This window comes from Pleurodeles waltl, chromosome 9, assembly GCF_031143425.1.
Source record: "Pleurodeles waltl isolate 20211129_DDA chromosome 9, aPleWal1.hap1.20221129, whole genome shotgun sequence".
In the NCBI taxonomy this organism is placed as follows: domain Eukaryota; kingdom Metazoa; phylum Chordata; class Amphibia; order Caudata; family Salamandridae; genus Pleurodeles; species Pleurodeles waltl.
Genome location: NC_090448.1, coordinates 1,048,245,287 through 1,048,271,394, shown reverse-complemented (window position 1 = coordinate 1,048,271,394; position 26,108 = coordinate 1,048,245,287).

Below are 26,108 nucleotides of genomic sequence, written 5' to 3'. Positions count from 1 at the left end.
TGACCAATGTGGCCATGAACAACCACACCAGTTTAATAAAAGTCAAACAGTTATTGCGTTTTAGATTAACAATGCTAAAATCACTTAAATCAAACCTGAAACCGAAAGATATAAGTACAAGAACAATACAGGCTGACCAAATCGTCGGAAGACTCTCAATCTGGACAAAATATTTATCATTAAACATTCAAGAACCACAATACAGAATAACAACAATAACCGATGAATGATGGTAACAGAATACATTTAGTTATTGCAGATACATTATTTACAATCAAATTATATTCATCAGTTGAATTTAGATTTTGGCATCTCTAAACTACTACTCTAATACGATAAGCATGGTTGGGCTCCATACAAAAAGAAAAAGAAGACAAAAATGAATTAGGAAAACGTCTGACTATGGCACTAACCAAAAATAGCAGTCAGATTTTCTAAAGAGACAAAACACAAAAATCTGCAAGGAAAAACAAATGCATATTGGAATATAACTCTCAATAATGGATTAGCAAGCAGCGATGTCTTCATCAGTTGAGCACCGGGCCTTCGCTGGGCAATGGCATACTAGGGAACAGTTCAAACATGTTTGGCCTTACTGCATCTGAACTGACAGAATCATACGCAAAAAGCTAAGAGACCCAACACATCATTTCACTAGCTGAGAAACAGAAAATCTGCAGACAGCTGAGAGCTGAAAGGAACTGAACTTACATCATCTAAACTTTGCTACATAAAAATCCTAGAAAGCAACTAGCTAAGTATCTGTGGTCAAACTATGGGGTGCTTTAGTGTTCAACCAATACATTCTGATTCACATTTCAGAAGTATCTTTCTTCATTTTCTGCGCTCACGATTGGCTCATCCTCTCTTGCTCCTGATCACCAGTTTCCTCACAAAAATTACATTTAAGCAGTGTGGAAAAACATTACATGTGCTTCACTCTAAACACTAAAAACTCAAGCAAGTACAAATATTGTAGCAGGAAACACGACACTGAGCACTGAAGTCTATTTTTTAGTTCGTACATTATTATCTCATTGCAGGAAACAAATGCTATGAGCACGGAACATAACTTTTCCACAGTGTGCAAGTCACACAGGATGCCTGAAGAAACATTATTTTGCAGAGTTTACACTCTTTAGGCATCCTACCTTTGGAAAATTACTAGAACGTGAGACCTATTAAACTAATGCTAAGCTTGAAGAATAAAATATTTCATCTAAATTTAAACCAATAATCCTTTTAGTACATATTAATGCTCACTTTTCAGTACATTTAATTATTAAACAAGATACATTTTCATTAGACAGTTTTTATTTTATATTAATATACATTGTTTATGGTGTCCACCATATCAGGTACACATTTTTATTTACTAACACCTGGTTTCCGTTAGACCTTTTAATACATGTTATTTCACATTACGTTTTAATGACACAATTTTATTAATAATGTTTGCACTCTAACACTGTCATTGCTCTCCTGGCATATGTCTGGAAGACTTTGTAATTCTGGACAGTTGTAATTCTGGACCCAAAGAGGGCCATAAATCTGCAGGTGCAGATTTACAACTTTTTTCCAAATTGGGTCCAATGTGTTTTATGTGCTTGAAGGATGGTATTGAAATAACTATTGTATTTGAGCACCTGCCTAAAATTAATCCCTTTTACATTTGTTTTTTATTGACTGGATGCCAGGGGAATGTAATGTTAATTGAAGGGCGGGTGGAAGTGTAACTCTCACAAGCATTTACATCAGTCTACGTTGATCACACAGAAAATGTTTGTTGCGAAACAACTCCCTGAACAGATGTAATCATCAACTACTAAGTCTTTTGGTAAAATCTCTCGCTAGTACTCATTGTTCTGCGATCGAGGCAGCTGTCCTCTACCCATGCACCCCTATTAATATCCTGCCTCAAAGATACCCTCTCTCTGCTTTGTCACTTTCTGCCCCTCCACCTTCTCAGGAAGCGGTCATTGTCCTGAAGAATCCAGCAGTGTGAAGTGCCTGATCCACCTTCAGTGCCATACCTTCAACTCTCCGTAAATGTGTGCATGTTTCATAGCACAGGGCTTTTTGCAATTCATAGTGTAATTCCATGATTTTCTAAGCGAGCACTGGACGATATAGCACCTTTTATACATCATTGCTCTGATGCAGCTAATTTTGCACTGACGTGCATAGACTAATGTAAAAGAACATGCACTTATGAGCGTTTTAAGACAGCTCACTTTATAGAATGTTTTGTTGCAGTACTATACAGGTATGTCAGACACAGACATAGGGTTTCATTTACAAGGATTTTGTGCCGCCTTAGCGTAATTTGTTTTGTTACGCTAAGGAGGCGCAAAACAGTCCCCCACACCATACCATATTTACAAACTGGTGCATTGTCACCATTGCACCAGTTTGTAAAGCCTTGCACCACATCATACTTGCGCTAGGTATAATATCTGCAAGGTAGGTGTACCCCCATTAAAAGCCCCACAGAAATGGAAAACTGTGTCATGCGGCACCAGCATAGCATCCTTTTTTAACACCTGCTCCGGGCAATACTTTATACTGTGCTGTTGTCTATGGGGCCCCCTTAACATTGCTGGACTAATGACAAGATTTTAACGCTAGTCCATCCATGCTAAAGTTTAGCGCCACAACAGCCATTGTGGAGAAGCCGCCCCTGATAATCCTGTGGAAATGGCTGGGCATTCTCAACGCAATCAGAAAAACAAGATTTCTCCCCTTTCATAGTACCCAGCGTGCCCAGACAGTGGGCATATAAAGCTATTTAATAAATCATGGTTACAGGCCCCTTTAGAGTTGTGTAATCGTGCACAATCCTCCAATACCCTTGAAGGCATCACAAATTTGAGACGTCTGAGTTGTTTATTTTTAATTAGCGTTTTTGCTGCTAGGTGTGCCACAGCAGGCTGTGGGGTCTATTAGAATCAAAGCCTGCGATGATGCCACCCATTTATCCTCTGTGATGTAACAAGACAGGAACAGTGTGGTGAATTATAACTGCATTGCTCCTTAACATTTGAAGTTTGAAATATTTGCAGCCTGTAATTATAAAGTGATTATAACTACAGATTGTTTTGTTTTCTGTGTCACTCCCCAGTTATGTATGTGCAGTGACTACAAACACACTCTGCCTCTGGTGCCTTTCCTAACCTTATAAAATCCCATCTTCGAAGAAGAAGAGATCTGAAGCAACCAGCGTCTTCCTGAAAGAAAAATAATGCTGTTGTTTAGGCCTAGTTGTGCCAAGCTGAACGCTCGCTGATTGGATACTGAAAGGATGCTAGTGTTTATAGACCATGATTCACATCTGAACAGCCTATTTTCTCTCTGTTTAGGTTCTGTGGCTATGCAATTGCCTTCCGCCGCTGCCACTGGATTATTACTCCCTACAATTGTCTGAGGGTAAACCTCTCCACAAGCCGCCTCTTCTGCTAAGAATATCCAGACACACAATGAGCAACACATTGTACATCTGTCTTTCTTCGACCTGGCATTCTACGTCAGCAAAATAACCGAAACAAAGTGGCACATCCAAAAACCACACAAAGATGCCTTCAGACACAAAATTTAGCCTACATTTACTGTATCTTGGGAACTTTTGCAGAGTTCAAAAAATAACTTAAAACCTCCTTTTTCAAATTAACGTGTCCTGACCACATAGATCCCATGCACTTGACAATGGGTATGTATGACTGCCCCCCTCCCTGTTATGCATTAAAGTAGTTCCACTGCAGCATTTCTCCTCATTGGTAATTCCACCAACCTCAGCTTATGCCTAAATACCGCCCACTCGGCAGTATGGTGGCCCTATTGTTCACTAATGAGGAATGCCACTTCCTGTTTGTAAATTTTATTACAAGACCAGTGGATCCTATTTTGCATTTCTTTTCTTGATAAGTTGTAATTGCAGCGCAGTCAGGAAACTAAAAATCCCAAATGGCGAACAACAGCAGCCACTCGGAAATGAAACATAGTCCACAATTCCCCACCAATCACCAACCAGCAGACTCTCCCGTAGTTATCCTGACCGTGAACAGCCCTCTTTTCTTGCTGCTCGCAGTCAAGATAAGTACATTTTTCATAGCGTTACTAAGTTTATATGTGTCTCTCTACTTAGTCATGAACATCGCTGTATAAGCGTCATCCGTACATCCCACTGCTTTTGTTATTTCCCTGACAGTCGGCTTATAGCCGCACGCTACCGTTTCCTTTACTCCTCACGTGCCATTCAATTTCTATTAACGACGTTCTCCTCGACTCGCGGTTGCCATTTTAGAATACGGTTAAGGGAGACGTTGTGTTTCCTCATATGCTCCTGCTTCTGCCTTGTCTAGGACAGCGTTTATCTTTTCCCCTGCTGCCGTTTTCCCTCTGTGTTGGTCCCGTAAGGTGCCCTTCTTCCTCATTGTTTCTTTCGACTTCCTAGCCCACTTAGTCACTCCCTTTTCTTTGCCCATAGGCGTAGTTGAGCGATTCTTTCCTTTGGCCTCAAATGTAATCCCTTTTTTACTGGTTTTCATTCCCCAGACAGTTCTAATCGTTTTTCAGTAAGGAGATTGACAGTTCTCGGTTTCTCATAATTTCAATGAGGAGGATGAGTCCATTAAGGACAATTTGAGTGACTTTATTCAAGTCTCATTAGAACAGACAGTTTCTGTCTCTATGGACAAATTATCCAAAAATTTGGAAAAATCAGTGTTTGTCTTGGAATCCAAGACAATGTAGGCCCAGTCTGCCAGGGATAGCAGAAAGCGCCCTCTCTCTAAAAAAAGTCCCAAAAGTGGCACTGTTGGTCAGTGAGAGTTCTTCACATCAGGCAGAGGACGGGGCTCCTCACAGGCTTCCTTTAAAGGAGAGATTTGCAAAGAACACATCATCTTTGACGACATGGGTGATGCAGTCTTGGATGCTGGGGAGTTCGATGATGATAATGGGGACCTGTTTATTCCCCCTCCCGCAAAGACATCTAAACTCTCAACCTCAGAAGTGTCCAAACTATCACAATCTCTGACAGGGAAGGGGGTCCCTATGTTCGACCCAAATGAAATCCATCACCCTCACTCAACAGAATGTTTTCCGGCAGACCGTGTCGGAGAATATGTCGCTTCACGATTGCGCACTACACTAGACAAACAGACCAGGGCAAAATTATGATCCAAATGTCCTCGACCATCTCTTCAGTCTAAGATTACTGTAACACCTACTATTGACCCTTCTCTCCTTATCTATTTTCTCAAAATTTGGCAAAGATCCCCCCAAGGGAGTGGACAAAGAATAGCCACATGCCAAGACAAGGTGTTAGATGTGGTGGGACCATTAACACGCATCTTTGATCTGGCTGAGTCGGCCAGTTGGAGAATTCACCCATCAACCCAGTGAATTATATTTATGGGTCCAGTGTGCTGTTTGTTTGCTGGGTAATGCCAACTCCATGATAACGCATGAGCGCAGGAAAGGGCTCCTACTCAATCTGGACCCTAAATTGGTGAATCTGGCTGTTACGGATTCAGGTATTAAGGCAGAAGGTCTTCTGTTTGGAGACTCCTTTATCAAGTAACTTAGCAAATATGTTGCTACATTCACTTCACTCGACAAGGCCCAACAATCTTTAAAAAGATGTTTTCTAGTCAGGTTTTCTCCAGGGTCAGCAGCGGCAGGAGCTTTGCCGGCCGCTCACATAACATCCAAGGTTCCTATGTCGCTTTCCAGACCTCACACCAGAAGTACAGACCTCACTTTTATCCGCAGAGAAGTCGTGGATTTCGGAGCAGAGGACATAAAGGTTCCAGACACACCTCTCAAACAGGCGAGTCACCCTTCTGGCCTTCCTATTTTAGGAGGTCATCTTTTACATTTTCATCCAAAATGGCAGTCGCTTACTGCGGATCCATGGGTACTGAACACTGTTAAAGGTTATGTGATTGAACTCTCTGCAGAACCTTTTCAAGTGGTGCTTCCTCATCCTTCCCAGTTTTCTTTGGAAATGACAAACCTAATTTCGTTAGAGGTCCAAGCTCTTTTTCAAAAACAGGCAATTGTCCCTTGAATTTTCAGGTTTCCTCAGTTCGGTATTCCTGGTCCAAAAGAAAAACAAGAAGATGCATCCAGTCATCAATTTAAAACACTTCAATCACTTTGTCGTTTATCGCCATTTCAAAATGGAGACCATCTTACACCTTAAAGATTCTCTCTTATAAGGAGATTGGATGGTTTGTTTGGATCTTCAGGATGCGTTTCTCATCATCCCCATACATCCGCACTCCAGGAAATTCTTAAAATTCCAGTGGTTAAACCAGACTTTTAATTTTTCTTCTCTTCTTTTTGGTCTCTCTTCTGCTCCATGGTGTTTTACGAACATGAAACCGGGAGTGGCATTTCTTAGAGCTCAAGGAGTCGGACTGATCATTTACTTAGATGATATTCTGATTATGAACCAAAATCTTCCTTCTCTTCAATCCCAAGTCCAATTAACTTGTTCTCTACTGTCAGACCTTGGGTTTATCATCAACCACAAAAAGTCCTCTCTAACTCCAGTACAGCAAATAGAGTTTTCTAGGCTTTCTCGTAGACTCTGTCTCCACTACTCTGCAGCTGCCCTCGGCAAAAGCAAAATTCATAAAATCTGAAATCCTTCAACTATTATGCAATGCTCAGATTTCTCTCAGGATTTTAGCAAGGATAGTAGGCCTTCTGTAATCTTCAATCAAAGCCATTTTTTCAGGTCCACTTCACTATCGGGCTCTTCAAAGACTAAAGATTCAACATCTTCTAAAAGGTCTTGCTTATTCAGACGTTATTTCCCTAGATCAAGAATCTCGAATAGAGTTGCAATGGTGGATAGACATGCTTAAAACAGCAGGGCCATCTTTGCATCAGCCCCAGAGCTTGTGTTAGAATCGGATGGAAGTCATTGGGGTTGGGGCGTTCTCGTGTAGTCCAAATGCGACTGGAGGTACATGGTCATAAGAGGAGTCCAAGTTGCATATCACTTGTTTAGAGATGCTTACCTGCTCCTTTGCAATCAAAAGTCAGGCAAAAGACAGAGGGCCTCTTTCTGACCCTGGCGGTCAGCCGGCTGAAGCACCGCAGCGCCGCCATGGGGATTCCGACCCCCTTCCTGCCATCCTGTTCCTGATGGTTTTTACCGGCGGGAACGGGTGTCGTGGGGCCCCTGGGGGCCCCTGCACTGCCCATGCCACTGGCATGGGCAGTGCAGGGGCCCCCTAACAGGGCCCCATAAAGATTTTCACTGTCTGCATTGCAGACAGTGAAAATCGCAACGGGTGCAACTGCACCCGTCGCACCCCTGCAACTCCGCCGGCTCCATTCGGAGCCGGCTTCATTGTTGCAGGGCCTTTCCCGCTGGGCCGGCGGGCGCTCCTTTGGCGGGCGCCCGCGGGCCCAGCGGGAAAGCCAGAATGGCCTCCGCGGTCTTTTGACCGTGGAGCGGCCAAATGGCGGTTTTCGCTTGGCGGGCGGTGCCCGCAGCCCACCAATGTCGGAATGAGGGCCGGAGTCTGTTGTTCTGTCCTTCTCAGGATGGACAACATTTTGGCAGTCCGTTATATCAGCCATTTGGGAGGCAGAAAATTCAAATCTTAGTGGAACTAGCAAAGAGTTTTGGGGATTTTTGCCTCCAAAACAGAATCTCAGTACATACCAGGCAATCTAAACTCAGTGGCAGATTGGAAATCTTCCCATTTTCAAGATTCAAGCGACTGGAAGTTCCATCCCGAAATATTCAACATTATTCATTGCAAATGGGGCCCTTTCCAGATAGACCTTTTTGCTTCTCACCTCAACTTCCAACTGCCCCAGTTTTTCAGTTGGCACCCGGATCCCTTAGCCTTGGCATCCGATGCTTTTTCTCAGGATTGGTCAACTGCTTTCAATTATGCCTTCCCTCCATTCATCCAGAACAACAGATGATTAGCTCAGGTAAGACGTCAACGAGCAGTGGTGGTTCTCATAGCCCCCTTTTGGCAATCCCAAGTGTGGTTCCCTACTCTTCTGGAACTCTCAATAGAAACGCCGTTTCTTCTTCCTTCATTTCTGCATCTACTTTCAAATCCTCGCGGTCTTCTTCATAGCTTAATAGTAGAGAATCTTCTTACTCTCTCAGCTTGGAAAATCTGAGGGATTCCCAACCAATTCTGTTTATATCAACAGAAACTTCATTGCGCAATCATGGGCTCCAGGAACAAAAAAGGCGCACAGATCAGCATGGTTCCTATGGGATAGTCGATGCATGGGAAAACATATTGATTCCCTTTCAGCGGATGTAACCTCTATAGTTAATTTCCTTGCATCAGAAGCTAGTAAAGGTAAAACTTATCACACCGTCAACTTTTATAGGTCAGCCATTTCCTCCTCCCTTCCTTACATCAATGGAAAACCAGTCGGCGCATACCCTTTGGTCTGCAGTCTATTGAAGGGAGTAAAATTTTGTAATCCTCCTTTACCAAAGTATAATTTTGTGTGGGATGTTAATGTTGTATTGAACCTATTTTTATCTTGGCCTGATAATACAGTCCTTTCTTTGAAAATGTTATCTGCTAAACTTACAATGTTGTTATGCCTTGTTTCTTTCAAAAGACTTTCAGATGTTAAAGCGCTTGACATTACTGCTTGCCAGTTTAGTCCATCAGGTGTTTTGTTTGCAGTTTATAGGCGTACCAAAACTAATTTAACATCAGTATTTTATCCCTAGTTCCCCGACCATCCTAAGTTATGCGTAGGCTAATGCGTAAAGACTTATGAACAAAAGACAGTGGATTTTAGATCACCCTCAGCATACCAACTCCTCATTTCCTTCAGAAAACCTTTCAAGCCTGTTTCATCTCCTATCCTCGCCCGCTGGGTTAAGTGGGTTATGTCCTTAGCGGGCATTGATACCTCCTCTTTTGGAGCCCATTCTTCCAGAGGAGTTATGGCTTTTAAGTCGTTTTGGGCTGGTTCTTGGCTCAAGGATATTCTCAGATCGGCTGACTGGTCAAATTATAATGATTTTGAGGTATTTTATTGTAGGCCTGTATGCATGCTTCTTTAATGGTGATTCATTTGTTTTAAACAAGCATAATAGGAGCCTCCGGTTTTGTCATAAAACATTTCTTACTTCATGTTTTCTCCCTCCCTGACAGCACCATCGATGCCTTCACAATCTTCCTCTCAAGGATAATCTCCCTCTTCGATACCAGAGACGGATCTCTACGTCCTCCACGGATTATATCCACAGCATTGTTCCAAAGACTTTTGGTTCCCTGCAAAGTCTACATAAATTTGTGAATTTTCTCCAGGAACTTTTGTCTGTTTTAATGGCTTGTGGCACCATTTTTTCAGTTGTTCCTATGTTTATTACCTTTTAACCCCTCGCAGTGAAAAGAGGGCTGTTCACAGTCAAAATAACTACTGGAGGGTCTGCTGGTTGGTGATTGGTGGGGCATTGTGGACTACGTTTTGTTTCCCATTGGCTGTCGTTCGCCATTTGAGGTTTGTAGTTTCTTGACTGTGCTGCTATTAAAAAGTATCAAGAAAAGAAAAACAGAACACTCGCCTCTGTTTCTTTCAGACTTTCCTTCATAACCTACTAGGAAAATCTACATTAATGGTGAATTAGAACATGCTTTATCCCCTTCACTTAGTCAAAGCCAAGTGTGAGCTTATATCCTTGTGTAAAGTTAATAATTAAATGTGTTTATCTGATAACATGAATCAATATCTGTTATATATCTATTATTATAATAGGTGCCGGATCAAAATACCTGTTAAAGGATCATGAATCGTGTATCAAATATCATGGTGCTAAAATGTATTAATGCAGGGGTGCTGGAACAATTTTCAGATTGTTGGTTTTGCCATCAATGTACATCACTGATATAAAAGGGGCTGAGTACAACTAATGAGCCACATCCATTCAGCAAGAAAGTGATAATAGTGTGGTATGTAGCAGGTGAATGTGGAGCAAATTGCCACACATATATATTAATAAAACATAGTGTGATAGCACCCTGTCATGTACAGACAGAACATTTTCTAGTGAAATGGCCACAACATTCGTACTGACATGCAGTTTTACTGATAAATTTATATAGCACACAAATAATGTGATAAAATTGAGGTTCAGCAAATGCTTATCATTTGCACATCAACAAGCAAAGTGCCTTTATTTGTTTTCATCCTATTAAAATCATTGTTTCTGGCACAATCCTCACTCACCCTCAGGGAATAGCCTGTGAATTCGGGAACTTTTATCGGACTCTATACATCCCTGAGAAAGAGGTGGATCACACCCTGCTTGCCGCGTTCTTCATGAACGCTCGCATTCCTAGTCTTACAAACGAGGGCAGAGTTCTGTTGGAGGGGGAGAAATAAGCAAGGAGATAATTCAGGCAATTTCCAAACTCCCTTACCACAAGGTTCTGGATGAAGACGGCTTCCCGATAGAATTTTACAAATAATCAGGAGCAGAAACTGCGGGTTCATTGTATGAGGCCCATCGAGGAGTGGAAAGACGGGTTCCTTGAGCCCCATCTCTCATAGGGTGTCCATAGCAGCCCTACTGAAAACTAGGAAGGACCCTCTACTTTGCAGTAGCTATAGACCCATCTCCCTCCTCAACAGAGCTATGAAGATTCGGGCAGCGGTCCTGGCGGCTCGTCTTCGGATAGTGATTCCGTCCCTCATTCATCATACCCAGGTGGGATTTGTACCCAGACGGTCCTCCAGAAAACATCTCCGTACCCTGGCACATACTCTTTGGACAGCCACGGTCGAAGAAAGCGTTTGACAGGATGAAGTGGTGGTACCTCTTTGAGACCCTAAGACTCTTTGGGTTGGGAGATGCGTTCATAAACAAAGTCCGTTGGCTTTCTAATTCCCCCACGGCACAGGTCAAATGTGGGGGATTTCTTTCAGACCCATTTTCCACTAAGCATGGACCCCAACAAGGCTGTCTACGGTTGCCATTGCTGTTCCTTTTGGTTGCTGACCCCCTTGCAGCTTTTATTCGCAGTTGCCTCTCATTGCTGGAATCCCCATCCCAGGCGGCCACCCAACAATCTACCTCTATGCTGACAACGTATTACCCATACTTACAGATCTCACCCATTCACTCCCGGCGTTGCACTCCCTCTTAGCAGATTTTGAGGCACTGTCGGGATACAAAATAAACTGGGACAAAAGTGAAGCATTACCGTTGTCCTCAGTGACCACATGTACTGCAATACGGACCTCCCGATCCACTGGAAACAGTCATGCCTCAAATATCTGAGTCTCTACATTAATAGAGGCCTGGAACAATTGTTGGCAGACAACCTGGAACCACTGCTTATCTGCACAAAACAGGACTTTGAAAAGTGGTCCTACTTGGGTCTGTGGGGGAAAGTGCAGGCAGTCCATATTTTAACCTTGCCACAATCCACCTATGTCCTTTGAATGCTGCCCCTACAGGTACCCCTCCCTATGTTATGAGCAATGGACAAATGCATTCACACCTTAATGTGGGGGTCGAAGCGCCCCTAGCTATCCAGCGCAGAAGACACAGCTCGTAGTGAGTGCCGTGGCCTGGGCTTACCCCCTGTGGAGCATTATGCATTGGCTCTACACTTTCCCCAACTTGCCCATATGTTCCCTGGAACACAAGATTCACCAATGTGGGTAGTGACTGAACGCACGCTGTTAAAGAGTCTCCAGGGACTCAGTTTGCTTTACGGTGCCGGGGATACCATGATCCGCCCTGCCAACCAAATGATACAAGCCATGTTGAAATCCTGGTGTCGGGCTCCCACCGCCTGCTGCGAGTGGATCTTTGGATCCATGACAACGCACCAATTTGGGGTAATGCCAGGTTGTAAATCGGGGGTAGGGCAGTTGACTGGGAGGGTTGCCGATTGATGGGGATTTTGCATATTGGCCAGATTGTGCTTATTGGGGGTTTTAAGCCCTTTACGGCCCTCCAGGATGAATTTGGCCTCCCAAGCCAATAATCATGGCGATATCTACCCCATGGATGCTTCAACCCTCTCCAGTGCTTCCCTACCTCAAGTCCATATACAACCTGATGAGCCACCATATATTCTCCCTACCTCTCTTGGACAACTGGGCTGACTTATTAGAGCTGCAAGACCATGGTGCAAGGGAGGCTTGGATGAAATTCTGCCTTTTCAAGACTCTACATGAATGGTACTGGACGCCCCAAAAACGTAGAGCTGGAGGGCTCCTACCTCATGCGAATTGGTGGCGCTGCCCTCACCCACCTTGTGACCTGCTCCACATCCTATGCGATTGTCCATCCCTCCAACCCTATTGGGACGCGGTCGGGAACACATTACGGGAAGTCATACCAATTCCACACTCTCTCTCCCAACCCCTGATCATACTGCACGACAGAGGTGAGGTTCGAGATCACTCTCGCCCGCAAACTCGCCTATTGCAGACAGCACTGGCCATCGGTAAATTGTGTATCCTTCGACACTGGCGCGTGACCATACCCCCCCTCCCACGATGAATGGCTTACGGCAATGTATCAAACAGCCTCCCATGAATGAGTGATTTATAGCCTACAGGACAGGGCAGAGGTCTTTCTCCAAACCGGGGCCCCTTTTCTTCATAATACTCAGCGCTGATTGCAACAAGTGCGGCCCCTGTGCATCTTCCTAACCATTAATGTGCTCTCCCAGTTCGCGCCATATCCCCTCCCACAAGGTCAAACTTGTGCATACCATGGCACTCACAAACTGCCCTCACCCCTGCCCACCCTCTTCCTCCTGCCCCCGATCACCCATCCTTCCTTTCTCCCTTCCTCCTTTTTCACTTCTCCCTTTGTCCCTTTCCTTCTTTGCTTTCGTAACACATTCCTTCCCTCCTCCTGACACTGGATGCAAGCACCTTCTGATTGGTAATGCCTTATGCCTTACCATTCCCTCAGCATCACCATTGTCACACCTCTGCCTTCACCCCCTTCGACCTAGGACACACACAAAGGTCTACCCTCGCGTCAATAATCTAGGGGTCTTTTTATAAGGTATGGGTTTCGCATCGGCTCTTTCGCATTGACCCCCCACTTGAGTCTGAATTTCAGTGCTGTAATGAAGTTTGGACTTTTTCGACTGAAACTTGCTTCTGACCCCGGTTTCTGCTGTTGTATCCTATGTCACTGCATCTGTCTATTGAAATCTCTGGTTGTTGGCATCATAGAGGGTTGTGTTTTCCTCATTATGTATGTATTGTGATGCACCAGATAATCAATAAAGAATTGGAAAACAAAAATCTTTGTTTCCATCATCCTGAAGAATTACCAATAAGTGCTTCATGTGTGCTATCCTAACAGTTGATCATTTTAAAAATATTGCGACAGTTTCTTCACAAGTATTTAAATGTTGTTATTCGGACGCAAGATTGTCATACAGTTCACTTAACAAAATCCTCTAACGATGCAGTCACAGAAAGGAAACACCAATGTCCATGTGAAAATTAATAAGCACCAGCTTGTCAGAAGACATAGCCTGACATCTGACTTGTCCTCGAATGCAGAGCAAATGCGATAAGATGAAAACAAAATTCCAACTCATCTTCATAGCGAATTCCCCTTCTGAACTTCAGCATAGTGATTATGGGGATGCTGCAGCACCATACTGCCCCTCCCACGACGATACTTCCAGCCCATATGATGATTAAAGATGATTGCATGCTGCTTTGATTGAACCATAGGCCCTCCTTATCTAGTATTTTAAGGGGCAGGAATCGAAATAATGTAGTGGTACTGCATTTGGTTAATAGTGAACCCCGTCGATTTCTATAACTCTTGCGGGAGTTCTAATGAGCCCCTTGCTTAGGTGACCTCAAGAATGCCTAAGTAGAATAGCAAATACAAAGTTGGTCATATACTTTATAAATATACTTATATTAACTTTGCACAGAAGAACAAGTTACAGAACCCAGCACAAGATGTGGTCAGCATTTTTATACAGTGCTTGAATGGGTTCTTGTGTATAGGTTTTGTGCTCAGTATTTTAATTAGCCATGCAAAATAATTCCTCTTCGTGCAAATGGGTTTTACCAAAAGCTTGGGAGACACACTTCAGTGATTCCAAATGTGTTAGGACCGAATCCATCATTTCTGCGAAATACACTTGGCATTTGCAATTTTCCTTTATAGTGAATCTTCTGTCTCGCCAAATGTAAAATGGGTCTCGCGCTCAAAGACACTTTCATTAATCTGAATGACTGGCAGCGGTGATGGACGCACTTGAACTCCATGTCCTTCAGCTTTTCAGAAGGCAGTAAGAACAAGCTAGAGAGATACCATGGTTAACCAATTAGAGCAGAAATGTGCACGATTGGGTGTAATGCATAGCAGCATTTATATAGCACTTGCTACCCCTAAGTGCTTGCCTACCTGGGCAGCAAGGTACGCCGTGAAGAGTGTCTGGTTGGAAGGATGCTGTTTTTAGGTTGAGCGCGCAAGCGCTTTGGCCTGTTCTAATCTATTTGTGGGCTTTTAACCACGCCCACCGCATGCCCATCACAATGACCCGTTCATGGGCTTGCCTTTCAGAAATCCTTTGTTATCATTGGTAAATGCTTTACGTTTGTCCCTCCTTGGAGCAGTTTGGTTACCACCTTGGCCATTGTCCCTGTTACATGTACAATTGCACTTTTGCCGATACCTTTGATTACAGCAAACTTATTTTTCCTTTTGTGTCTTTCCTTCATGCTCATGGCAGCCATGGCACTTTGAATTGGCTTGCTTATGTCAACTGTTTTACGTTTCATTTTCAATTTATGTGGCAAGAAAAGTCCAGTTAGGAATTTACAATGCTAATAGCTCTAACTCGATCAAGCTCAAGACCCATTGCATTGCAAATGCTTGTTTGTTCTGTGATCATATGTGGGAAATATTTCCATGTTGTGCTTGATAACTACCAAGGTGTGGTTATCATGTAATGGCATGTAGCGTTTTGAGTGTTATAGATGAAGGGGTGTGAGAGACAGACATGCTGTTTGTCATTTTCAGTAAGTTGGTAGCTTCAACCAGCTCTTGTTATTGTCAGTAAGTTGGCAGTATCTACGAGCTCTGTAGGTTCCTTTATGGCATTCCTTAAGATCATTGTGTTCTTAGCTGGTTACTCCATTGAGCTGTCCAACCCAATATATACTTTTTACCTTAATATGTGCCCGAGCAGGCATGGTTAGAGAAAGACATGGTGGGGTGATGTGCTGGGATGGACTTCTTTACTATCATCCCACATCAGTGTCATTGTGAGATGTAAAGAAGTGGAAATAGTATGTATCTAGTTGGAACCTGTAGTGATGAACTTAAAGTCCCCCGATTGGTTAGTACTGTTTGGCAAATCTCTTCAGTTATTCCATGCATATTCAACTCATGATTGCTGCTTTGTGGGCTGGTACAGTACTGAGTGATGGACAAGGACTGCACCATGCCTGTCTTATGTGAGTGTATGCCAGTTAAGTTACAATTCCCTGCTGAGCAGTGAGTGTTATGGAATTAGTATTAGTGTGTGCTAGAAGGGTTATATTTGAAGTGACATAACTATATAACACCCAGGCTAGCCACTGATCAGCACTTTTTAATTCTGTATATGGTGGTCGCCACTGTGTAGCACTGGTTTTCCATAGGAAACAGATTTTCTGGTTTCCTAATTACTTTTGAGCAGCTTGATGAATCTTCTCAAAACCTTCTACACAAAGACTTAAGTCAACTCAGCTCCTCCCTGGAAAGTTTTGAGGTGCCACATCAAGAAAAAAGGGGTTCCAATACACATTCTCTCAATGCTGAACAGCATTACACCAAATTTGGCAGACAACATGGCCCATATTTACAAGAAAATGACAGAGCGCTAAGCTGCGCCAAAGTTGACAGCGCCGCTCTCCGTCATTTTCAAAACGCATATTAACAACAATACGGTGCACCCTTGTGTTTCCCCCTGCTGTGGCGCTAAATTGTCACACATAGAAAGAGCAAAAAAAGAGGAAAAAGGAAAGCATTTCTCCTCGTTGCGCTAGGGTGCCGTTAGATTTGGGCGCTGCCAAAACTTGTATATCTAGGGCAGCATCAAAATGCAATGGGTGTTGCTGTGGCACGCCCACAGAAACACCCATTGCACGACCCTTCCAAGCAAAGTGCTGAGTGCGAAGGGGCCATATTTACAATGTGGCGTTATGTCACAAAAAGTGGCTTAACGCCATCTAGTAAATACGGCACAGTACATAGCCCACCGGAGCGTTACTAAAAGTGACGCTTCGGTGGCATTAGGGCCTTGTAAATCTGGCCCCTAGAAAATGTGTATTTGTGATTTGGTGTAAATTTGTTCAGTAGTTTTTGGGAAAGGTATGTTCAAAATGTATGCATATATAGGGACATGGTAGTACTGCAGGACCAGCAGATCAAAAGATAAGATCTGATTGGCCGCCTCACATAACAAAAATATTTGGCAGCCCTTTTAGAACTCAGAGTTCTGAAAATTAAAATAAAAACAATAAGATTTGGGGAGAGGCCGTTTTAATGGAAACCATCCCGGGGTGGGCCACTCCCAGGGGCTGGCACATAATTTATTTTGTTTGTGAAGGGACATGTGGCCCCCTTCCCTGAGCAATTCATTGGCCCTGCGGACTCTATACCCCAGGGTCTGAGCCTTTTAATTTTGTTTTAATGGGGAGTGGTTTTGCGGTGTCCCTACCTAAGTCATATCACGGCCCTGGAAAGCCAATCCTGAGAGGCCAGAGGTGTTATTTAGAGATTGGGGCATGTGACCCTTTTCCCTGGCACATAGGAAGCCCCCGGGACTCCCATGCCCCAGGATCCAAAGGTAGTCAGTGTCCCAGGTACCCCCATAACTGGGACGCTGCTTTGTTTCCTGCCCAGGAAAGTGCAGGCATGGAATACAAATCTAATTCCCTGCCCGCACTCTCCTGGGCAGGAAACATAGATTTACTCTTGCAGGCCTGGAGCAGAAACAAAAGCTTTTCTCACCATTTGGAAGCAGAGCAAACAGCTGGCTCCTGCCTGCACCAATGATGGGTGCTGGCAGAGCTGCTGGTGGGCCATGGGGGCCTTGGCCCTACTCACACAGTCCCCAACAATAGCATATGTTGTGGGTGCCCTGGGTGGTATTGAGACACCCAAGTAAATAAATAAAACACAGCCTCAGTGCTTCACTATTGAAGGGGCAAGGCCTCACATAAATCTTCACTCCCGGGAGCACCCCATTATGCCCTAGTACACCATGGAGGGCTGGGGCACTGTAGGTGTGTTCTTGGGCACGTTATTTTAGCAAATAGGCCTGCTGCTTTTGCTCTTTAGCCTAGTTACATTACATTTTATTCAATTTTATTCTTACTGTGATGTTTTATTTTTCTCTATCTTGCTGTTCTTTCACCTAGAAATGCATTTACATTTCTTAGCACAACATTCTTTCACTCTGTGCTTTGTTCAAGGCTGCAACAAGATAGGGTTGTCGGCACAAATTGGTACATCGCATCTCTAACATTTCACAGAAAAAACTTATGTTTACATGGGGGCACTTTTCACAGAACATTAGGGGTGTAGGTACGAATCATACATTTTGCAGTGTGGCAGTATGGTGGGACTTTTTTTGTGTTTCACTTTTCTGGTCACCATTCTGTTTTAAGTAAGTTTTATCATCCTAATTTTTGCAGCCCATGTCATTTTATCTAGAATGCAGCTGATTCAATAAAACTTATTGAAGCATTTTCTGCTTCTGTTTGTCTTTGCATGTGTGAGACAATTGTAACTGGGAGAAAGTGTTACGATCTGATGCACCACGATTTCCATGAGAGGTATCAATGTCATGCGTCTGGTTGCCAAAAATCACCCCTGCTCTTTGGCATCGGTGAGGTGTTGCTAGTTGGCCAGAAACTGATTAGGCTGACAGTTGTCCCATAGTGTGGATCAAACTCAGTTCCCCACAATTCAGGTGATACTGCCACTCAAATCCAGCAGCCTTACTGGTACAATGAGAGCCTACGTGACAGCATCACTTAAAATTTACAATAGTGTTGAGGGGGCTTAAAAGAGCACAGCAGCCCCCTAGGAAATTTTTATTTTTTTAAGAGAAAACTAAGTCTACTTGGTAAACAAGTGCATATCCCCTGGAAAGCTTACCATTATTTTTAAATCACTGCATCTGGGGCTAAATGCTTTTCAGCTAGAGAACACAGACCTCTTAGCTAGTTGTGGTATTTTCTCCACCCTAGTTGCATGTCATTTTAAGCAATGTAAGGTGGATTTGCAGAATGCTGACTGTCACTCGTGAGAGTATCCAGGAACTGAGTAGGTGAGTGTAGGTGTGTGGTGAGGCTGGGCCTGAACACAGGCAGTCTTGATATCCCCGCAAGAAGACTAATTGAATATTTAATTATTTATTTATACATTTATAAAGCGCTCTGCCACCAACTGGAATTCTGATGCTAGCCATAAACGAAGCCAGGTAGAAGTACTTCTCAAGAGCAAACTGCTATGATACCCAGTCAAGTTAATTAGGGAAAAGCCAGGTCTTGAGGGCTTTTCTGAATTGTATAAAGTCGGTTAGTGATCTAAGGAAGACCAGGAGCTGATTCCAGAGTCTGGCTGCCCCAACAATGAACGTCTGACCACCTTGTTTGGCTGTCTTGAACTTGGCCACACATGCCAAGTTAGCTGAGGAGTTAGGGAGATCCCTATTTGTAGTATATATCCATAGACTCCATCATACAGGGGCCGGCCCCAACCCCTGCAGAGCTCGAAACACAATACAGAATAACTTAAACAAAGTTATTTGTCTTAGCAGCATCCAATGTCTTAGTGGGAAGGACGTGAAGGCCTTTCTAGGTCTGTTCAGGGCAAGTTCAGCAGCCACGACTTGTACTCTTGACAGACGAAGTAACAGGTAATCTGGGGCACCTCGCAGAAGGGCATTACAATAGTCGAGTCGACTAAGAATAACACTGCGTATCACAAGGGCTCTGACTGATGGTGGAAGCACTGGAGGAGTCTTATGTAAAGCTCTCAAAAGCGCTAAACAAATAGCTTCTGTTTTTTGTTCATGTGGCTCTCCATACTGAGCTTTTTGTCATAAGAAACCTCTAGGTTCCAAACCGAGTCAGTGGGTACAATATTGCATCCTCTGGAAATGGCCAAAAATTAGCGGGAAGCACAGCCAGCTCCTTATTAGATGGACAATAGAGCAGCTCGGTCTTATTCCCATTGAACTTGAGACAGTTTGAATTGAGCCACTGTCTAATCTTGGGCATGTAGTCATGAACGGAGGCCAGCTGCTTGTTGCCAGCCTGCGACAAAATCAGTTGTGTATCATCTGTATAGTTGACCAACTACAAATTGTGAGATTTAACCAGTGAGATCAAAGCGGCCAAATAGATGTCAAAGCGAATTGGGCTGATAGAGGAGCCTTGGGGGACATCTTGGTTTAAAGTCCTGAACTCTGAACTAAATGGGGGAGAACAACCACCTGACATCTGTCCAATAGGCATGAGCAGAACCATTTCAGAGCTGTCCCACCCACCCCAATCACGGCCAGCCTGGACACAAGTCTATTGTGACAGACTGTATCAAATGCTGCTGAGAGGCTTAATTAGATTATGGCCATTGCCCCTGGTCAACCCTCATTCTGAGCTCATTAGTGGCCGTGAGCAGTGCTGTCTCCGTCCCATGGCCTGGCCAGAATCCAAATCATTCCTCTTCCAACACATTGTTGGGTTCCAGATATTGAGACAGTGCCTTAATTTCAAATCGCTCCAAAATTTTCACAGGGTAAGGTAGCAAAGATATCAGCAGGAAAGATATTGGTCTATAGTTTCTTGGGACAGATGGATCCAAAGAAGGCTTTTTCAAAATAGGCATCACAATAACTTTTTTACAAGTAGCAGGTACCGAACCTGACTGCAACAATTAACAGCAGATTTGCCAAAGTAGTGGAAAAAGTTTCTGTTTGTTCCTTCCAAATGTAATGTGGCAAAGGATCCAGGGGTGAGCCTGAAGAAGTGGTCATGGCCAGAGTACAGAAAATTTCCTCTGAGAGCGGTCTGAAGTGATCTAACTTACAAGAGCGGATCCTACACTTAGTGCCAAGGGTCAGGGGACAATTGAGGCAGCGGTCCTGACTCGCCAGAGGACTCTGACTGGGACTTAAGGGATTATTGTTTTATAAAAATTTGTTAATTTTCTCCTCGAAAAATGCAGCAAACTTATCGCAGAAAGCCTGTGAAGGCACACCAGTCTGATTCATGCAATTCGGATTAGACAGCTCTCTTGTGATTTCAAACAATTCTTAGTGCTATTTGGGGCAGCCAGTATGGTGTTAGCGTAGAACTCTGATTTTGCCTTTGTGATACCCATTTTGTATTCACACAAGGCCTTCTTAAGGGCTATTTTGTCATCCTCCTTATAAGCATGATGCCATTTTCTTTCTGCCTTTTTGCAAGATTGCTTCAAAAGCATGAATGAGGCCTTATTCCAAGGAGCAGAGCTTGATTACCCTATAAGGGCTTACTGAATCTAGATTTTCCAAGATTTGATTCTCCAAGACCGCATAGTTATCCGTGACTGACCTATCTAGGTCAATAACTGGAGGCAACCTAAAAATGGGTTCACCCATGCCAAGAGGGTCATTATGGAGGAAGGTACTGCCAACAGGCTGGCGGTACTTTTCTCCATAGTAAGACATTGGTGGTTTAGCTAAAGCCAAACCGCCAAACCACCAATTCCTTCCCTGTCACTGATAGGAGTCTTCCTCGCCCCCTCCCCTGGATTCCCCCCACAACCCCTTTCATTCTAGACCCCCCTAAACGCCCCTACCTTCATACACGCATACACACACCCATTCCAACATTCATCCACGCATGCATACATCCATTCACACACGCACACACTTACATACATACACGCATTCACACAACTCAACGTACATTCACTCACACATCCATACATGCACACACACACAACACACACCTGCATACACACATGCACAGACATACACACACACCCCCAAACACACACACAACACCCCCCACCTCCCTCCCCTGTCGGAGCACCCGACTTACCTGTCGTCATGGGGTCCTCCGGCAGAAGACGGGACGGGGCTTCTTGCAGAAACCCTGCTGTGGTCATAATCTGACAGACGGCTGGTAGCCGCAGCAATGGTCTTTTGGCGGCTGTTGCCACGGCGGTAGGCGGTTTTTACAGCCAATGTTATAATGAGGGCCTAAGAGTCTTAAGTTTACTCAAGACCTGGCTACGGCAAGGCGGAATTGAAGATATTTTCAAGGGAGCTGACTCACGTCCCTGAAGTTCGTACAGCTAAGTTGTGAAATATTATCCACTGAAACTAACCCTGCTGTGGCAAACATAAGGTCTAAAATGTCGCCGACCTTATGGGTTGAAGCATGGACCAGCTGACACATTCCTAAAATCTCACAGGAACCTGGTAGGTAGCTAAGTGCAGAGTATGAGTCCATGTCTGACCATAAATTAAAATCGCTGAGCACCAAGAAATTGGAGTGTGCTATCGCCATATTACTTACAAGCTCAATGAAGGGTTGAAATTATGAATTTGAAGGTTTGGGGGGAGGGCAATACCATAAAATGCCTGAACATAGGCCGCCTCTTCCTGGGAGTTCGGGGCCTGCAAGGTCATCCCGGCCAATTGGGGCAAAATTCCAGTTGTCCTTAAAGATAATGCCCACACCCCCTCCCTTCTTGTTCGTGGGGTTGTGGAAGGCCTTGTTTCCTCGCAGGTTGGCCATTCCCAGATCAACTGCTGAATTAGAGGAAGTCAAGGATTCTGTTAGAAAGAGCGCGTCCCAAACTCCTAAGTGAGGCAGCAAGTGAACTTCCAGCACACGCTTTATTGGGGTCCTTACATTCAAAAGTCCACATCTTAGGGTGGTTGTTGTTAGGAAAACTACTTATCCAAACCTCCTCAGAAAGACGCAAAGTAAACACAAACACCAGGCAAGGCTTAGGAACAGATTAAGGCCCGTATTTATACTTTTTTATCGCCGCATTGCGTCATTTTTTGACGCAAAATCGCCGCAAATTTACAAAATACAATTGTATTTTGTAAGTTTGCGCCGATTTTGCGTCAACAAAAGACGCAAATGCAGTGCTAAAAAAGTATAAATACGGGCCTAAATGTTTGTTGAGGTACCAAGATTTATTAGCAGGCCAAGGCAGAAGGCAGACACACAGCCCAGTGTTATGTCTTACAAGCAAGCATCTTCTGCCCTGAGTCATCTAAGTCAGGTAGTTATAGATGTTAAAAAGTGCTGGCACAGCAAAACCCCAAAAGGGGACATAGTTCAGACATGGGCAAGTATATACAAAATAGAAATGCTGCATATGCACAAACATTAAGACCACAGAGTTAAATTATACATAATGCAGTGTGGGCAAAAACAAGTGAACAGACAGCAGGTGGACTGTAGGCAAAAGGGGGCTGGGTTGCTGATGGGCTGAACCTAAAGTGTGTGACGAAGCTAAACTTAACAAAGTGGCTTGGAGAGGTTTGTTTTCACTGCTGGCGTAGGTGTCAGAAAGGTCATCAGGGAAGTTGTGGGACAGTGCTAAAATAGTAATGTAGACAAGGGGAACCATTCTGTGAATGAGAGGGGAGTTAATGAGCAAGCAGCTTGGTCAGAAATAACAATAAATAGCTTAGAGGGATTCAGATAATGGCAGAGAGAATTGGAACTAAAGTATGATATCTCTGTGGCACATACATATGGAAATATATATAGAGATATGTATGTATATATTTTCCTCAACAGTTGTAAGTTGAGTCTTATTGCTGCTAACTAGAATTGGATGAGCATCCTTCCCTCTTGCTAGTTTGAGGCCACTGGAAGTTCGCACCTCAATATCCAATAACTGTTTCCTAGAATACCGAGTACTAGCCTTTAAAATTACCTTTTGGTCTGAGGACCGACATGCAGGATGGCTGGTGCTGTGAATGGTCGGTCTGCAGACAGGCACAGATGGGATTGCCTTTGGCGAGTCAGCGGTGAGCCTGCTGCTCACGCCCACTGCGCGGTCGCACCACCCTTGGAGAATTATAGTCTCCTCCTAATGAGAAAGACCAGCCTCTTAATCAAAATAGCCATGGGAAAGTGACTTGCTCTAAAAGGCAATCACTCCCAACTCAGCACAACCATACAAAGGCTCAGTAATGATGCCTGTGGGACTCCATAGATCCTTGGGTTCGGAAGTGAATGGCAGGGGCCTGACATGTAGTGTTATTCTGGATAAGAGGGAAGCTATCCATTTGAATGCTGGTCTTTGTATTCCTACTGTATATAGTCTGGAGATAAGTGCGTGGTAGGAGACAGTATCAAAAGCACCAAAGAGGTCGAGGAGGATGAGATGTTCGACTGTTGAGGGTGGTGCATATGTCATCTGTGGCATCGCTGAGGGTTGATTTGGTGCTGTGGTTGATTAGGAATCCTGCTTGCAAGTTGTTTGGAGTTTGCAGCATTCTAGGTTGTCTGAGAGTTGTCTTTTGATGGTCTTCCCAATAACTTTGAGGGGGAGCAGTGGGATGGGTCGGTAGTTGCTGAATACGTTGGGGGGCTGTAGGTTTTATTGAGTAGGGCAGTGACTTTGATGTGTCTCCAGCTGTCTGAGAAGCTGGCGATCTAGAGGGAGGTATTGATAAAATGAGTGCAGCGCTGATTGTGGGTCTTTCCAGTTTGTACCCATGGTGGGGGCAGGTGTCAGTGGAAGCCCCTGAGTGAACTGTCTTCATTAATGATGCAGTCTCCTCAATGGTTCTAGGGTTCCATGCTGCTGATTGATAGTCTTTGGTTGATGAGAATAGCATGGGAAGGTTGATGGTGGGTGGCACGTATAGGAAAATGCATCTTTTGGCATGGTTACCCCCCACTTTTCCTGATATTGATGCTGACTTGACTGCGAGTGTGCTGTGATCCTGCTAACGAAGCCCTAGCACCAGTGTTCTTTCCCAAGCTGTACCCTTGTATCCACAATTGCCACACCCCTGGCACACAGCTAAGTCCCTTGTAAAATGTACCAGTGGTATCAAGGGCTCTGTGACCAGGGAGGATCCCTAAGGGATTCAGCATGTATAGTATCAGCCTAAGGGACCCCTCACCAAACACATGCACACTGCCACTGCAGATTGTGTGTGTTGGTGGGGAGAAAAAGGTAAAGTGGACATGACATCCCTCTCAGGATGCCATGCCCACAACCCACTGTCTATGGCACAGCTAAGTCACCCCTCTAGCAGGCCTTACAGTTCTAAGGCAGGGTGCACTAGACCACAGGTGAGGGCATAGCTGCATGAGCAATATGCCCCTACAGTGTCGAAGTCCATTCTGAGACATTATAAGTGCAGTATGGCCATATTGGGTACATGGGCAGGGAGTTTGTCATTACGAGCTCCACAGCTCCAAGATGGTTCCACAGAAGACTGGGAAGTTTGGTATCAGACTCCTCAGCACTATAAACCTACACTGATGCCAGTGCAGGATTTATTGTAAAATTTACACAGAGGGCATCTTAGAGATGCCCCCTGTATTTTACCCAACCTTTTAGTGCAGGATTGACCAGTTTGTGCCAGCCTGCCGCTGGCAGACATGTTTCCAACCCCATGGGGTGAAAGCCTTTGCGCTCTTTGGAGTCAGAAACAAAGCCTGCTCTGGGTGGAGTTGCTTCATACCTCCTCCCTGCAGGAACTGTAACACTTGGTGGTGAGCCTCAAAGACTCAGGCCTCCTGTTACAGTGCCGCAGGGCGCTCCAGCTAGTAGAGTTGCCTGCCCGCTGGACCAAGTCCCACTTTTGGCAGCAGATCCAGCAGGAAAATTAAGTAAAACAGGGAGGAGTGACCACTGCAGCTAGTACCACCCCTAAGGTGTCCAGAGCTGAAGTAACCCCCTCCCTGCAGAATTATCCATCTTGTTTTGGAGGGTAGGGACAACAGGGTTAGGGATATGCTCCCCTCCCCAAAGGGAGCAGGCACAGGAAGGGTGTAGACACCCTCAGGGACAGTAGCCATTGTCTACTGCCCTCTGGCCCCTGCAGCATCCCTAAAACTAGTATTTAGAGGCTGCCCTGAACCTCACTCATCAGATTCCTGGTGACCTCAGAAGAAAAAAGGAAGAAGAAGAACTGCGAAGCCGACCCCAGCAGTGAAGACTCCAGACAACAACTGACTTGGCCCCAGCCCTATTGGCTTGTCTGCAGCTTCAAAGACCTCTGCTCCAAGAGGGTGACACATCTTGCCTGTCCAGTGACCTCTACAAACCCCCAGAGGACTGCTGCGCAGCTGAGGACCAAGAACTCCAGAGGACAGCAGCCTTGTCCAGCAGAAATCACCAAAAGGACTCCAGAACGCCCTAGATCCGCGAGCCCTGTCCACTCTGCACCCGACGCCATGGCCTGAGTACAGGTGGCCCACTGGTCCAGAGAAGGTCCCCAGGCAATTCCGACCTTGAGTCAATCCTGGGTTGACCCCTCTTGGCCAACACAATGGTGCCTGCAGCCTGAATCCAGAGGCTCCCCCTGACAGCAACTGGATCCAACGAAGATTCCAGATGGTACCCCTGCATCCTCAGCCCCATAGCCTTGGGGGATCCGACCGATGATCCAGAAACGTCCAGAGGGTGCCTCTCCTTCTTGCCTATCCTTTGATTTTCTGGAACTGACCGCCTTGACCCAGCCTGTGCCATCTTTGTGACCCCCTGGGTTCCCTCATTGAAACGCATTGGGTGCCTGATGCTGTGTTTGTACCCTGCATCCAGCTGCCTCTGTGCTGCCGTGAATGTGTGTTTGGTTCTGACCTGTGGCCCCCCCGGTGCTGACATAAATACCCCAGGCCTGTGTCCTGAACCACGGGTACTTACCTGCAATCTCTTTTCTACTAATTCCCCCCAGTCTTCATAGAATTCCATTGCAAACCCAATACTAAATCTGACCTCTGCACCTGGCTGGCCCTGTGTTGCATTTTTGGGGTCAACCTGAACCCTGACCTGTGGACATCCTAATTCTTGAGGACTGGAATTGTAAGTCATGTACTTACCTGTTTTCTGTGCTAAC